At 37.7% G+C, this 13495-nt stretch overlaps 1 pseudogene; it reads right to left on the bottom strand.

Moving 5' to 3' along the window:
• Nucleotides 1–479: 479 nt before the first annotated feature.
• Nucleotides 480–12699, bottom strand: LOC105051669 (uncharacterized; annotated as a pseudogene).
• Nucleotides 12700–13495: the final 796 nt, after the last annotated feature.

Raw genomic sequence — 13495 nt, 5'->3', positions numbered from 1 at the left:
ACAAGATTAGACTCTTCAGCTCCTAACCGTATTCAAAGAATTTTGAGACGATGGTAGGATAGTTATTGTATTCCTTCTGTTGGTTTGTGAGGGAGTATTGTGATTGCCTGGAGGAAATCTTTAAGGATAACTTCGATATTCTCCACCAATCCTGCTGTTCCTGAAAGGACCATCATGACCTTCCAAAGGGCTCCATCAGGTATATGGAGCCAACCAGCCCCAACAGGAACTGGAACTTGATGACATGTATCATAAGTAGCTGCCACCAGAAATGCCAATGCAGACCGAGGAATAATAGAATACATGTACCTGGAAAAGAAAAAAAAAAAGAAAAGAAAGAAAGCAATAGAACATTCAAAAAAACCGTGACTCCCAGTAAGGCAAGTTTCAAGGGCCGCATTACTCACCCTCGAAAGTGCTATCATACACCAGAAGCACAGAACATATTATTAAAAAAAAAAGATAATTAAGGATTAAAATTATGTAACTAAACTAATCCATTTATAAGCACCTCATGTGTCAAACAACAGTCTGACAGATTTGGTTGCAGAGCCCAAATTCTGAAATGTAATTACCTCAAATGAAAATCTAGCATGACATAACCTTCCATGTCCTAAGAAAATTATATCTAAAGCTCTCAAAACGGTAAAAGTGATGGCATCAATGATGAGCATGCATTCGAGCAGAATCTTACTGGCCTCCATAGCCAGGCTGTGGAGAGACACTCTTCGCATAACCAACTGGGGCGGTGCCCGGATGACCACCAAAACCAGACTGCGGGGGAGCAGACTGTTCATAGTAGCCCAATGGGGTTGGCGGTGCCTGAGCATACCCTGGCTGACCGCTTGCTGGCAGTGATGCACCATATCCTGAAGTTGGGACGGTATTGCCATGACCTGCATCAGCCGGCCCACTATGATACCCATAATTCACATTGCTGGAGATCGGTTCACCATAGCCTTGTTGGGATGATGGGTACTGGCCGTACCCACCAGATTGGGAGCTTGGTTGAGCGTAAGCAGGCGCTGGCTGTCCACCATAGCCAGGAGCAGCTGGACCACCGTGCTGAGGATAACCAGCTGATGGCAGTTGTGCATACCCATCCACAGCACCTGATGTAGGTCCTCCATAACTCTGATTATAACCAGGTGCTGCCTGCTGAGGAGGTACACTTGAACCATATGGATATGGTTGGGCGGATGCACTTGACCCATAGGATGGAGCAGGACCCTGATACATCGGATCACCTGGCTGACTTGCTCTGGGTGGCCCATAAGAAGGAGTCATTTCTTGCGGTGGTGCAGCACCATAAGAGGGCTTGCCGTAAGTCTGTTGTTGACCATAGCCTGGCTGTGGTACGCTTGCTTGTTGTCCATAGACACCTGGTTGTGAGTTCAGTGGCTGTTGCCCATAAAACTGCTGGCTAGGTGCTTGGTTATCATACTTTGGCTCGTTATAGCCATGGCCATAGTTCTGCTGTGGAGGGGCAGACTGTGCATACGGTGTTGGTTGTCCATAAGCTGAAGCTTGAGACTGACCATAGTTATAGTTCACGGGAACTGGGGTTGATGTCAGAGAAGGGTTAGGAATTGGGTTAGATGGTAGGTTTTCAGTTGCCTGGCCACGTTGACCATAGTAGTCATAGCCACCACTAGGATGTGTGCTCTGAGCGGGAGCTGCTGGCCTCTGATCCCAGCCTGCACTATAGCCACCTCTCGAAGGGGGCTGCTGTGATAGCCGCCATATGGTTGAGGATATTGTGTTGTCTGAGGTGGTGGATATGTACCTCTTTGTTGGTAATCATAGCCCATGGTTGGTCGTGCAGATACTGTTGCTTGACGGCCCCACTGGTGTGCTGTTGTAGGCCCATGGGGACGAACATCTTGCGAGAGAGGTGAAGGCCTTGTAGGAGCCTGCAGAAATCAAGTTTTCAGATGGTCAAAACAGTGCAGTCTGATTTTCAGCATGTTATTCGTAAGCACCAAGAAATATCCTTTGATTGCTGATTCTACTAGCCATCAAACAAATATTATGAAAAGAATGTATATGACCGAGAACCATAACCAAGCAATGATATTAAATAAAGAATAATGAAAATTAATATGAGAAACAATATTTGGAACAAATAATGGAATTATAAACTGCTTGCAGAGGAGCATGGTATGAAATGAAAATAATAATCCAGATCAATTGGTAATACGGCTAAAAATTGTAATATGTGCAAACAAAGGTATACAAGCAGGTTAACTTCCATGACCAAAGAATAGCTTAATTATGTTGAGAGAAAAATAATACTTTTTGAGAGGCCATGCTTACCAGAAATCACTTGTAAGAAACCAATACCTGTGTATTTGCAGTCACCTCAATTATCAGTAGTTAGTATCAAGAAATCAGGAGACAGAAGTAGATAAGCATCAATCCCAAAAATGATCATAAAAGAATTACTGGTAACTCCAGCTCTCTTGAAGTCAGAACCAAAAACATAAAACAAAGAACACTGATAAAATTAAAGCATCAACTTGATTTTACTGGATCATTGCAATTGTTGCACATACCCTGAAGATTTCCATCAAGCAAATATGTGAAATAGGTTGTTTATGTGGTAAAAGATCAAATCAGTGGTACCTTCTCCAAACCAAAGGTCTATGTTTTTCATGCTTGATATAAAATCTATAAAAATGGCATGCAAATACCAAAAAAAGCTCTAATGAAACACAATTTTGCAGAAGCAATATTAAGCAACAATTTGCATAACGGCAGATTAAGTACTCCAGGATACATGAAATGAATCAACTAGAGAACAATAGGTCATTTCAAATTGCCTAGCAAAAATACTGCATCTCAATCAGGAAACTCAAATGGCAGAGTACAATGCTGAATGACACTATACTTAAGATATCCAAAGGCGAAAGGTATGTTCCAAACATCATTACAGATACCAAGGATACTTTTAAGAGACAAATTAGGAAAGATGAAGACCTTGTATGTAGCAAAACCAAGGAACATGACATCATCATATAGAAGATTATGGAGAAGGCACAACATGCAGAATGCTTGTGACAAAGCTTTAAACCTTTCTTTGGACTTCAGAGAAGCAAAATCAGAAGGCAAATATCGGAGCTCAAGCAGTACTAACTTGGCTATGGCCTCTAAAGAAGTTTGAGATGAAATCCTGCTAAAGTTCTTCCGCAATTGGAGACTCTGAAAACCTTAATGACTTGCATTTTTTTTTTGCAGGCATTGTGGATCTAATGTGACAAGAATTTTTTCTAGAATGTAAATAGCCCATTAAAGAGATTCACAGTCTTTCTAATGCCTTCCTTTTGGGCTAGATCATATTCAGTAAAAGTTGGGTATGACAGACTAAGACAGCAGATGTGAAAGAACAGAATCCATGGTAATCAGGTTGCTGCTTTCCAGGGAACATATTTATTAACCATCTTGCAAAAGGTCCAGTGCAATCAAGGAGCCAAGTACTAGTATCGATGATGTACACTAGGAGAAATCAGAAGATTAGAGATTTTCTTCCCCAATGCCAGCTTATTATAGTCTGGAATAAACTCAAAAGAATATTTGCACAGAAGGAATTTGAAACAACAGAAGTCCCAAAAAAAAAAAAAAAAAACCCTGAAAGATCAGCATTACAGCTCGCAGACCTGTCCACAGTCCTCAAGGACCCGCAAACAAATTGATAATCTAGGAAGTCATGCAGAACCTGGTTTTTATCAGGGAAAATGCAACGTCAGGTCACCATCATGGGATTTGTTTTAGTTAATGCATCATTTCAAACAAAATTTAGTTTTTTTTATTTTTTTAAAAAAGAAAATTGGGTATGAAAAGATAAGAAAACATTATGTTCTTCAATAATCTTTGTACAATAATGCAAATATGACTCAATCAAAGCATGAATCAGAAATCATGTTTTGCAACTAATTTGTCATGGGGCTAGGATAGAAAGAAGAAATAACGTACTCAGCACAACTAACAGGAGCCAATGCTGTTTTGATATACAAGAGACTTCACTGAACAATAATCACCACAAAAATATAATATCATTGTTCAAAATGAACTTGAAGGTGTAAGAGGGTAGAAGTTTAACATACAAACATAATGAACGAGTGTGAATATTTGGAAGTTGTACTAAAGCAGCATGTCTCGAATCACACATGTAATCTCCACAGCAGTAGTGTAAGTTTAAGGGCATAGACATGATATTCTTCAGATGCAAGAATGTATAGATCCCATGTAAGCACTAAACTATCAAGGCTTGTCTAGAATGATGCAGTATCTGAACACAGTGCAAGCATGGAACATTCTGGCCACTACAAAACACCAACGCTATCACGATACTCTTACAAATTTATGAACTGGGTTCTTAAGTCTTAAGCAGTCTTACCAACTATAAAAATTCTTCAATTGGCAAGGGTTAAAGCCTCATATCCCACTTCTGTAGAGTGATGAATGGAAGTTTATTGCTACACCAAGAAACCAATGTTGACCTCATGTGAAAGGTATTGCCATATCTGCATTATGAAAGCCAACCATATACAAATTGGCACCTTCAGAATAAATAAACCATCCCAAGTGGCATCAAGTGATTTTCACATGGATCATGCATGAATAGGGAAATTGTTGTAGATCTTATCCACGCAACAAACTCTCATTCTCGAAATAAGGAATATCTGCATGCTTTTGTCCTTCATGTAGTTGATGAAAAAAAGGATGTTCATGTAAACGTGCAGACCTCATTAGACGTTTTCATGCATAACATTTTGCCATTTCCTAATAGAAGGTATCCATGTCACACTCAAATGAAAGGATCCATATTGTAATGACGTCTAATATGCATATAGAGAATTTTGTCATACAAGTCCAGGAATATATCTCAAGGCAACATCCGGGATGGTGACTTTAAAATAAAATTAAAAATTAAAAAAATAACTACATTCCTAGCAATCAGGCATTTAGGAGACCTACAAAACCTAAACCTGTGAAAGTGCTAGCCAGCACGACATTTCATTGTAAGTTTGCTCAAAAAAGGACCATACATGAAAATTTTAGCAAAAAGGAAGCTTATTTGCAAAAATGTGTAACATCCTTTTCTTTTGCAGGCTTTCATGTTAACCAATGCAGTAACACATCATACAAGAAGCTCTTACTTGAAGAACAAATATGATTGAGATTGTTTTCAACATACCCATTTCTTAAAGACCATCAAAGCATCCACAGTTCTTGTTCTTGATACAAGTTAAACCTCCTAAAATTATCATGATAAGCCACGAATATGTGCAGTGAAATGGTAAAAAGGAATTGTTACTTTCAAATAACCAACATTACCCACATAGTAGTATATCAAATAAATGTGGCACCTTCTCAAAAGCATCTATTTTCCTACACATTATCATCCTAAGTGTTAGGCTATGACCAGAAAATGGGTAAAATTCTTCAAAAAAAAAAAAAGAACCTAAGTTGTGATACAGGTAAACATGCCAAGACAAAACTTACGTTTATCCTTTCCATGAGAAAAATAGAATTACAATTTCCAGAGCACAAAGAACTCTATGCATGAACCGAGCAAACTGATATAAGAATAGAACAACTATATCACTATGTTTTAAAATATCATCACACAGTTCTTTCTTTGGACGATGTCTTATTAAACAATTTTTGCTTCCAAGATACATCTAAATGTACAATTAATCCTATCATCAGTCCTCCATATTCAAAACAGACAATGCTAGAAGCACCCAGATATGAGCCAAAAAAGGAGACATCATTCACAGGATAAGAAATTCCAAATGGCTAATGACATCATCATGCAATATGCCTACCTAAAAGAGGGTTGTAACATCCTAGTGGTTATCTAAAGCTTTATTCTTCATAGTCTAAAATCATTTTATTTTATTTTTTTTTTGAAATGACAGAAGCGTATCATTACTTGATTTTATATTAATCCTAACACCACTGATGATTATTTCCAGAAAAAGAAAATTCTAGCAAAAGAAACATCATCAACTGGTTGGAGAACAACAACTCCTACATTGAAATGTAACTTGATAATCAAAGAATAGCCCAACTATGAATATTGGCCAACTCTCCAGCATGAGTCTCAAAACAGTATCCTGGCTGGAGGAGGCAAACAACATATCATACAGCATTTTCTCTTATTTTTCTTTCCCTCTAGCAAGAGGTCTTCATCCAAAATAATATGGAGGGGAAATAGTTTTAAGAACTGATCTAACATCCTCTCTTAGGCAGGACTTACAGAAAATGATGAATGAGACAAGTATCTTCTTATGTTTCTCACTGCATGTAAGCAGATTGAAAAATGGCAGCCTGGCACATGACGCTCCTGCCATTTTGGGTCTGGCGAAAAGTCAGATGTACCTTAGCCCTATGTGCAGAAAGACTGTTTCTGAGCTTCGAATCTGTGACCAAGTCACAATGAAACAACTTTACTATTACGCCAAGGCCTTCTTTGGCAAGACGATTGGAAAAATTAAAAGTTTTCGGTGGATGACCCGTTATATATATTGTCATAATTATCCCAAAAATTATTTGGATCAAAGACTAATTATCTACCAAGAAAAATGACATTCTTTAATTTCATCCTCCGGAAATAGATTCTGAGTTGAGAGAGTCAATTTATAACCTGCTTGAGTTTCTCCTCAAGCTATGTAATGCTTTAGGTCTTTTGTGGTATCAAGGTTTGAAATAACAGCAGTTGTAGCGACTTCAGAGCCCTCCATTGTGTTATACATGCATAACATAACCTCAGATAATGACTGTTATTTAGCCTTCATGCAATTATAACGGCTGTTATATGATGGGAATATCATCTATCATTTGGATACACGATGTGCTGCTCATGTTCACATAGTAGGCCCCTTGAACTGAAGGTGCATGAACATGGGGTTTGCTGCAAACATAGGAGTTGATTGATTATGGATTATGGAGTTGCTAAGTTAGTGGTTATGAATATAATAATTTTTGGGTGCATGCATAATGATTCAAAACATTTTTTCCTTTTTTTATCAACTTAACAATTTGTGTCCAGTTTAATCCAGATGATTTCGACAATCGAACTGTCCAAATTTGTGACCTCCAGGTCACAATGAGACAATTCTGCACCCTGCAATATGACACTTCTCTTTGGAGGAGAATTTTTCTACACCTTTAAAAAAATTAGGATCTCTCCAAAGAGGTTAAATCTAAGGTGGAAATTGTCAAAAGGATCATGATGGTAAATTTACATCACACAATGTAATAATACATTCAAGTGAAGGATACAAGTAAACAAGATAGAAATTTGTTGAGGCATTGCAAACAGGCTTGCTTGGACTCGCTCGTTCAAAAAGTTTGATCTTATAAGCAAAGGAGTAGCGGATGGGTTATATCCAAAGCACAGGGCCCACTCATTGATGCTGGAGATTAGCACCGAGGATAAATTAGAAATGGAAGGGGTTGGGACATAGTTGAGATTTGATATCTTTCACCTGGGTTGCAGTTGAGATATCTTGTATTGAACTCTTTTACCTTTTGTTCGAAAATTTATGAAGACCCTTAAAAATCAAGAGAAGGCCCATACAAGTGCAATCATATAGCATGATCATTCTGCAACTAGATGCATGTGCTTGTTGTCCAACTATCACTAATTTAAAGACTTTTTTATCTCATTGCTTGCAAAATCATCTTTGGTCAAACTGCATTCTGCAACTTGGGTGGAACTTCTATCTCTAGTCTCCTTTTGCCTTAACTCCTAATATTACATTGGCAACATCTCAATCGAACTTCCCACAATGCTCACTCCAATGGTACTAACGAACAATACATTCTCATACAAGAAATACAGGCAAATGGCATTTGGTTCAGCAAGAAATCCCTAAAACCAATTTATAAGCATGCTACTGAGTAAATATATGCGAAATATCAATAATGTGATAAAAATATCAAATACATAGCAAATAAGTACACTGCATCTCAACAAATTAGATAAATCATATTACCATGCCCCTGCTATATAACATTAGCCCACATACCAAAGGGTTATTGTATCACACATAAGACGGATGAAAACAAATAATCTACTATATTCCGTGCATAGTATTGATTATCGGAGTTTCACAAACAGACCTGATTCATAACTTCCTTGATCATTTCTTTGGCAGATTCAATTAGCTTTTTGTTTCCAGTTATACGCACGGTCCTTTCCTTGGATGAATCACCTTCAGGTAGATGTTGCGGGATCAACTAAAGAACAAAGGAAGAAGGTTAATAATTGAGTTAGCAACCAAAACAGCACATTGGTATTATCTTAGGAAAGAGAACAGCCCACCAAACACCAGACTGGTCAGTTTTCAATTAGTAACCAATGCTACCTGAATGCGAGCACCAGATCTGGTCTGTAGGTTCTTAATTGTCTCACCACCCTTCCCTATGATCAACCCCACCTATTCAATGCAGAAATGTAAACAGGCTTGGAAAGCAAAAACAAAAACAACATTATAAAAATCAAGCAAGGAAAATTACCTTTTCATTTGGAACTTTTATTTCAGTTTGTTCACTGCCAGAATGTACAGTACTAAAACCCCTAGCTACAAGTGATGGGGAACCCCCTGCATCAGCCTAAGAGAGAGGGAAAGAAAAATATAGTAAGCAATTACTCAATGCAGCTGTTGGACCCAAAGAAGCAGACAAGTATGGTCAAAGATACAAAAGATATAATAGGGAAAAAGATATTAATGAGAATGAGGAAGTATATGATGTCAAAATAAATGAACCTCTGCTATGACATCCTTAATTAGTTGGTCTGCCTTGTTGATATTTTCAAGAGATCCAATCAGTTCCACAGGCCGATAGAGGAGCGCGGATCAGCATCAGCATCTCTTGTGATTTGAATTTTAGCCCCTGAATTAATTTGCAAGTACCTGATTGTATCCCCAGCTTTACCAATAAGAACACCAACCTGTACCAAATACCTCAACAATAAGCTTATTGAAAGGTCCTTGTTTGAATTTCATAGAGAATTATAGACACAATGCATGAAGTAACATGAACTGGAATTGTTTCAACTAACTGATATGTAAATGTGCTATTTTTTCGGAAAAAAATGAAAAAACATGATGGGAAGTTTTTTCTTGAAAAATTGAAAAAGTGATAGGATCATCCACTTTCCCCAAAAAAACAGTGTGCACATGCTACATTTACATGAGACTGCTTCTGACATTCCAAGTCATCGTGAAGTCCACCTGCAAGTGCTAATGCAACAGCAGCACAGCTTGGTGTCTCTAGGAATGCACAGCACAATTGCATTTATATTCAATCAATAGTTCTGACTTCTGAGAGCCAGCATCTATAACAAGTGACTACTTCATGACTTCAGGTTTTATTTTTCATTTTAAATAATATAAATGTGGATAATCAATCAAGAAAGAATAAGGAACAATTGTATTTAAACAAATTCTGAGAATGCATAGCAAAAATTGCAAAGAAAAAAAAATAAAAAAAGAAACAGTAAATACTGCTTTGTAATGCATTACCAATGTGATGCTTGATACAACAAGAGAAACAATTAGTTTGGCCCATCGTACGAAATAAACCAACAAGACATATTTGTATGGTTTATTCCTTCCACAAAACCATGGCTGAAGCAGTAGAGCATTATATCTTTCTGGTAAATAAATAATTTTCTAAAAGCAAATCTTAGTGGTATATGTTGATCAGATCCTCTACACTCCAGTTCATACAAATATTATGGAGCTTGGAAGACTGTTTTAATGTTTCTTTTGTTATTTAAGATAATTTTTAATGCTCATTTGAACATTTTTATTTTTCATTGAACACAACATTATCATTATACAAGATGCCAAGATACTGGAAGCCAAATAAAAAAAATCATATTTCTGTGAGGACTTAATAACTAGCAGCAAACAGTTACAAGAGGCACATAAATTTGTCAATTTACTACACATTCAAGAAATTCAAAAACGATGCTTCTTTCCAAAACTTTCATCATGATTATACTTTAGTTATAAAAGAGAAAACATTGCCTCATTCTGTTGATCTCTTATCATTAAGGCTCAGTCCAGCAAACAGCCAAAATTTACTAACTACAGAAGGAATCGATATGATCAGCTCTAAATCGCGGCATGCCATCGGTTCTATCGAACAATTGAAGAATATTACCTCTATCTGATTAGTTGTGGACAATTTATTAAACACCAAATGAACCACACTGTCCAGAATTTTATTTTGGGCCCAAGTCAAGTTGTAACTCAGCTTGAAGATTAAGAAGGACATTAATGCAGTAAATGAATTATGTAGCAGTTTTTGTCTGCTACATCCATGTCAATATTAAGCTCATCTTTTCTACAGTGTGCTGAAAAGAAAGAATAGTTTTCACCATTAATTTAGTAGGAAACTTTCAAGGATTACAGTCACAAGAAGTTTCCGTATTAATAGTTGCTTAGTCCTTTACAAGCAGTGTTTGCTATAAAGAGGCTGGCAAAACAATCAGCATTTATAAATTAATGAGAACAATCCGATGCACAACTCATGGTATACCAGGAATGATGCAATTACTAAGGAAAATTATGGCTGTCAAAGAACAATGTATGAAAAAAAAATCACCTTGCTGTTAGGAACTTGAATCATACGAGACGTAGTAGTCAGCTCAACAGAAGCGGTTGTCCTGCTGAGGGAAGACTACCCTGCTGTGAAACCTCAGAAGTAGGGTGCTCAAGATTCTCTGCAGGACCTGCTGAACATTTTGAGCTGAAGAAAGTTGACCATTCATTGATGAAGCCTCTGATTTCTGCACTTCATGGCCTCCATCAGCAGCTGACAATAGAAACAAGATAGTAACTATCACACTTCACGGTTGATAGTAAAACTCAAACAATGATGTTTCAAGTTTCAGCACCATCACAGCGGTTTTAATAGACTTTGCTCAAACATCAAGATCTTCCCACTCACTTATTAGAGTTTGTATATTTCTTCTAAAAGACAGAGGGGGGGGGGGGGAGATCAGGTCAACATTTACAGCCCACAAACTGCATGGAGCTACAAACCACCAGCAGCCTAAATTTACATGCATGTCAATGGAAACCACCCACAAGCTATGTTTTCCACTCTCTTGATTGGCAGACCTTGCTATCCCTTGATGTAGCTTCCACACCAAAGGGGCACTGGCTTGAGCTACACCGGGTGTGTGTAGGCAGCTGGGCATGCTATACACCTGCAATATCAGCTTGTCCACACGTGTGGGCAGCTGTATGAAAACTCTTTTTATGTAGTTTCTCTGAACAAGCTGAAACATCATTTATGATGATCAATCCTTGAGACGTGTGGAGCGAGGCATATGGCACAGCTGGCCAGTTAGCTAATCTACGTGTGTGGGCAGCTGTAGCATGCCTCTTCTATGGAATTGATTGAAACAAACTGATACCTCATTTTGTTGAAGATCAATCCTTGAGACATCTTAACAGCTGGGTGTGTGTGGTACACCAGCATGTTAGCTCGTATCCAAATGTTGGCCACTTTAACAAACCTCTTTTATGGATTTGTGACCACCAAATGGAGACCCCATTTTGATGAAGATTGATCCTCAAGTGACTGCCTTGCTTAAAATCAAAATGCTTCCTAGCTGACATGTGATCCCTATTAGAAGCATTATTCCTACAGACTTTAACCTGCATATTTCATTAGTAATAACAACTTAGACCTACAATTGCTGTCTATTTTGAGATTTCGTTTTTCTCAAGAAAAACGTTACAGGACGCTCAGCCCAAAGGAAAGGAGGTAAAGGAAAACATCAAGAACACCTGGAAGCAACCGACTAGATAATGAAGAGAAAAGAAAATAAGAGGAGACAAATACCCAATCCATTAGTTCCTTCATCCGGGCGCAGTTTCTCGGCATCAATCTTTTCTGGCTTTGGTTCAGGGTCCCGCATGTCATCCGATTTCACCTCTTCAGGCACTGTAGCAGGAATCTCGATCGTTAGCATTCCTACGAGATAGATAAGTTAACCTCTACAGGCGCAGATCTCAAGACTTCCGAAACAAAATTAGATGTCCGGGGGGAAAAAAAATCCGTAAGAAGAGATAGAAAACCTAAACCCCTAATCAAAAACCTGAATTTCTAACGTGAAACAACCTTAATCTTCAAGAAAAGCAGAAATCAAGAAAACGTCATCAACAACGAATTAAAATCCCCATCATTGAACATAATCCAGTAACGAAATCGACATGACCAATACCTGAGCCGTCGATCTCTCCCTCCAGGCGGAGCAGCTCAGCATCTCCGGCGACGGCAGCGATCTCCTTCGCCTCTGGCTCCGACTCAAAGGCGTCAGGCGCCGGGCCGTCGGTGGCGACCTCCTTCTTCTTGAGTGGGGCCTCTTCGTCATCGTGGGGCTCCAGATCCCCAGCTTCCTCTTGTGATCCAGAGCGGCGGGCACGATCTCGCTGGACTCGGATGATTCCACGGTGCCCGCGGCGTCGTCCTGGAAAGCCTCCGCTCCCTTCACCGGTTCTTCAACCGCCGCCACTGGCGATGCCGCTGCGTCGGAATCCGCCATCCGGTGAAGCTTCGAGGGCAAGAGGGGTAGGTTTCCGGTTGAAAGGGTGAGGATTTGGGGAAGACGGTGGAGATAGGGTTTTAGTGACTTTTGGATGGACTGGGAGAAAGACAGGGGCGGCGAAGCGTTGCTTTTATAGTAGGGTAGTCGTGTAATGGGCCTCTCAAACAGGCAATTCTTGGTGCACCTCGCGTAGAAAATCCGATGCGGAGTGCACCATTTTCTCTAATTGGATAATATAGTTATTATTTTTTTGATACATATTTAATATTTATTAATTAATATTTTTATTTAAAAATTTTATATGATAAAAATATTTTTATTTAAAATTATAATATTTTTTTATAATTTTTTTTTATAATTTTTTAATATTTCGTATGATTTTCTGTGAGTCATTTTATAACATAAATAATTATATATATATATATATATATATATATATATATATATATATATATATATATATATATATATATATATATATATATATATATATGATTCCTGTGAATATATATAATTTTTTGTTAATATATATAATTTTTTGTTAACATATATAATTTTTTATGAATATATATTTTTTGTGAATATATATGACTTCATATGGATATATATTTCCTGTGAACATATATGACTTCCTATGAATGTGGACATATATGATTTTCTGTGAATATATATTTTCTGTGAACATATATGGCTTTCTATGAATGTGAATATATATATATTTATAGAAAGTGATATATATTTACAGGAAGCCATATATATTGATAGAAAGTCGTATATATTCACAGAAATCATAAAAAATTATAAATATTCATAAAAAGTTATATGACAGGAAGTCATATATATTCACACAAAGTCATATGACAAAAAGTCATACATATTCACAGAAAGTCATATGATAGAAAATCATACAAA

This window comes from Elaeis guineensis, chromosome 9 (assembly GCF_000442705.2).
Source record: "Elaeis guineensis isolate ETL-2024a chromosome 9, EG11, whole genome shotgun sequence".
Classification (NCBI taxonomy): domain Eukaryota; kingdom Viridiplantae; phylum Streptophyta; class Magnoliopsida; order Arecales; family Arecaceae; genus Elaeis; species Elaeis guineensis.
Note: the sequence above shows the minus strand (reverse complement) of the source record. Positions and strands in the feature narration are given on the sequence as shown.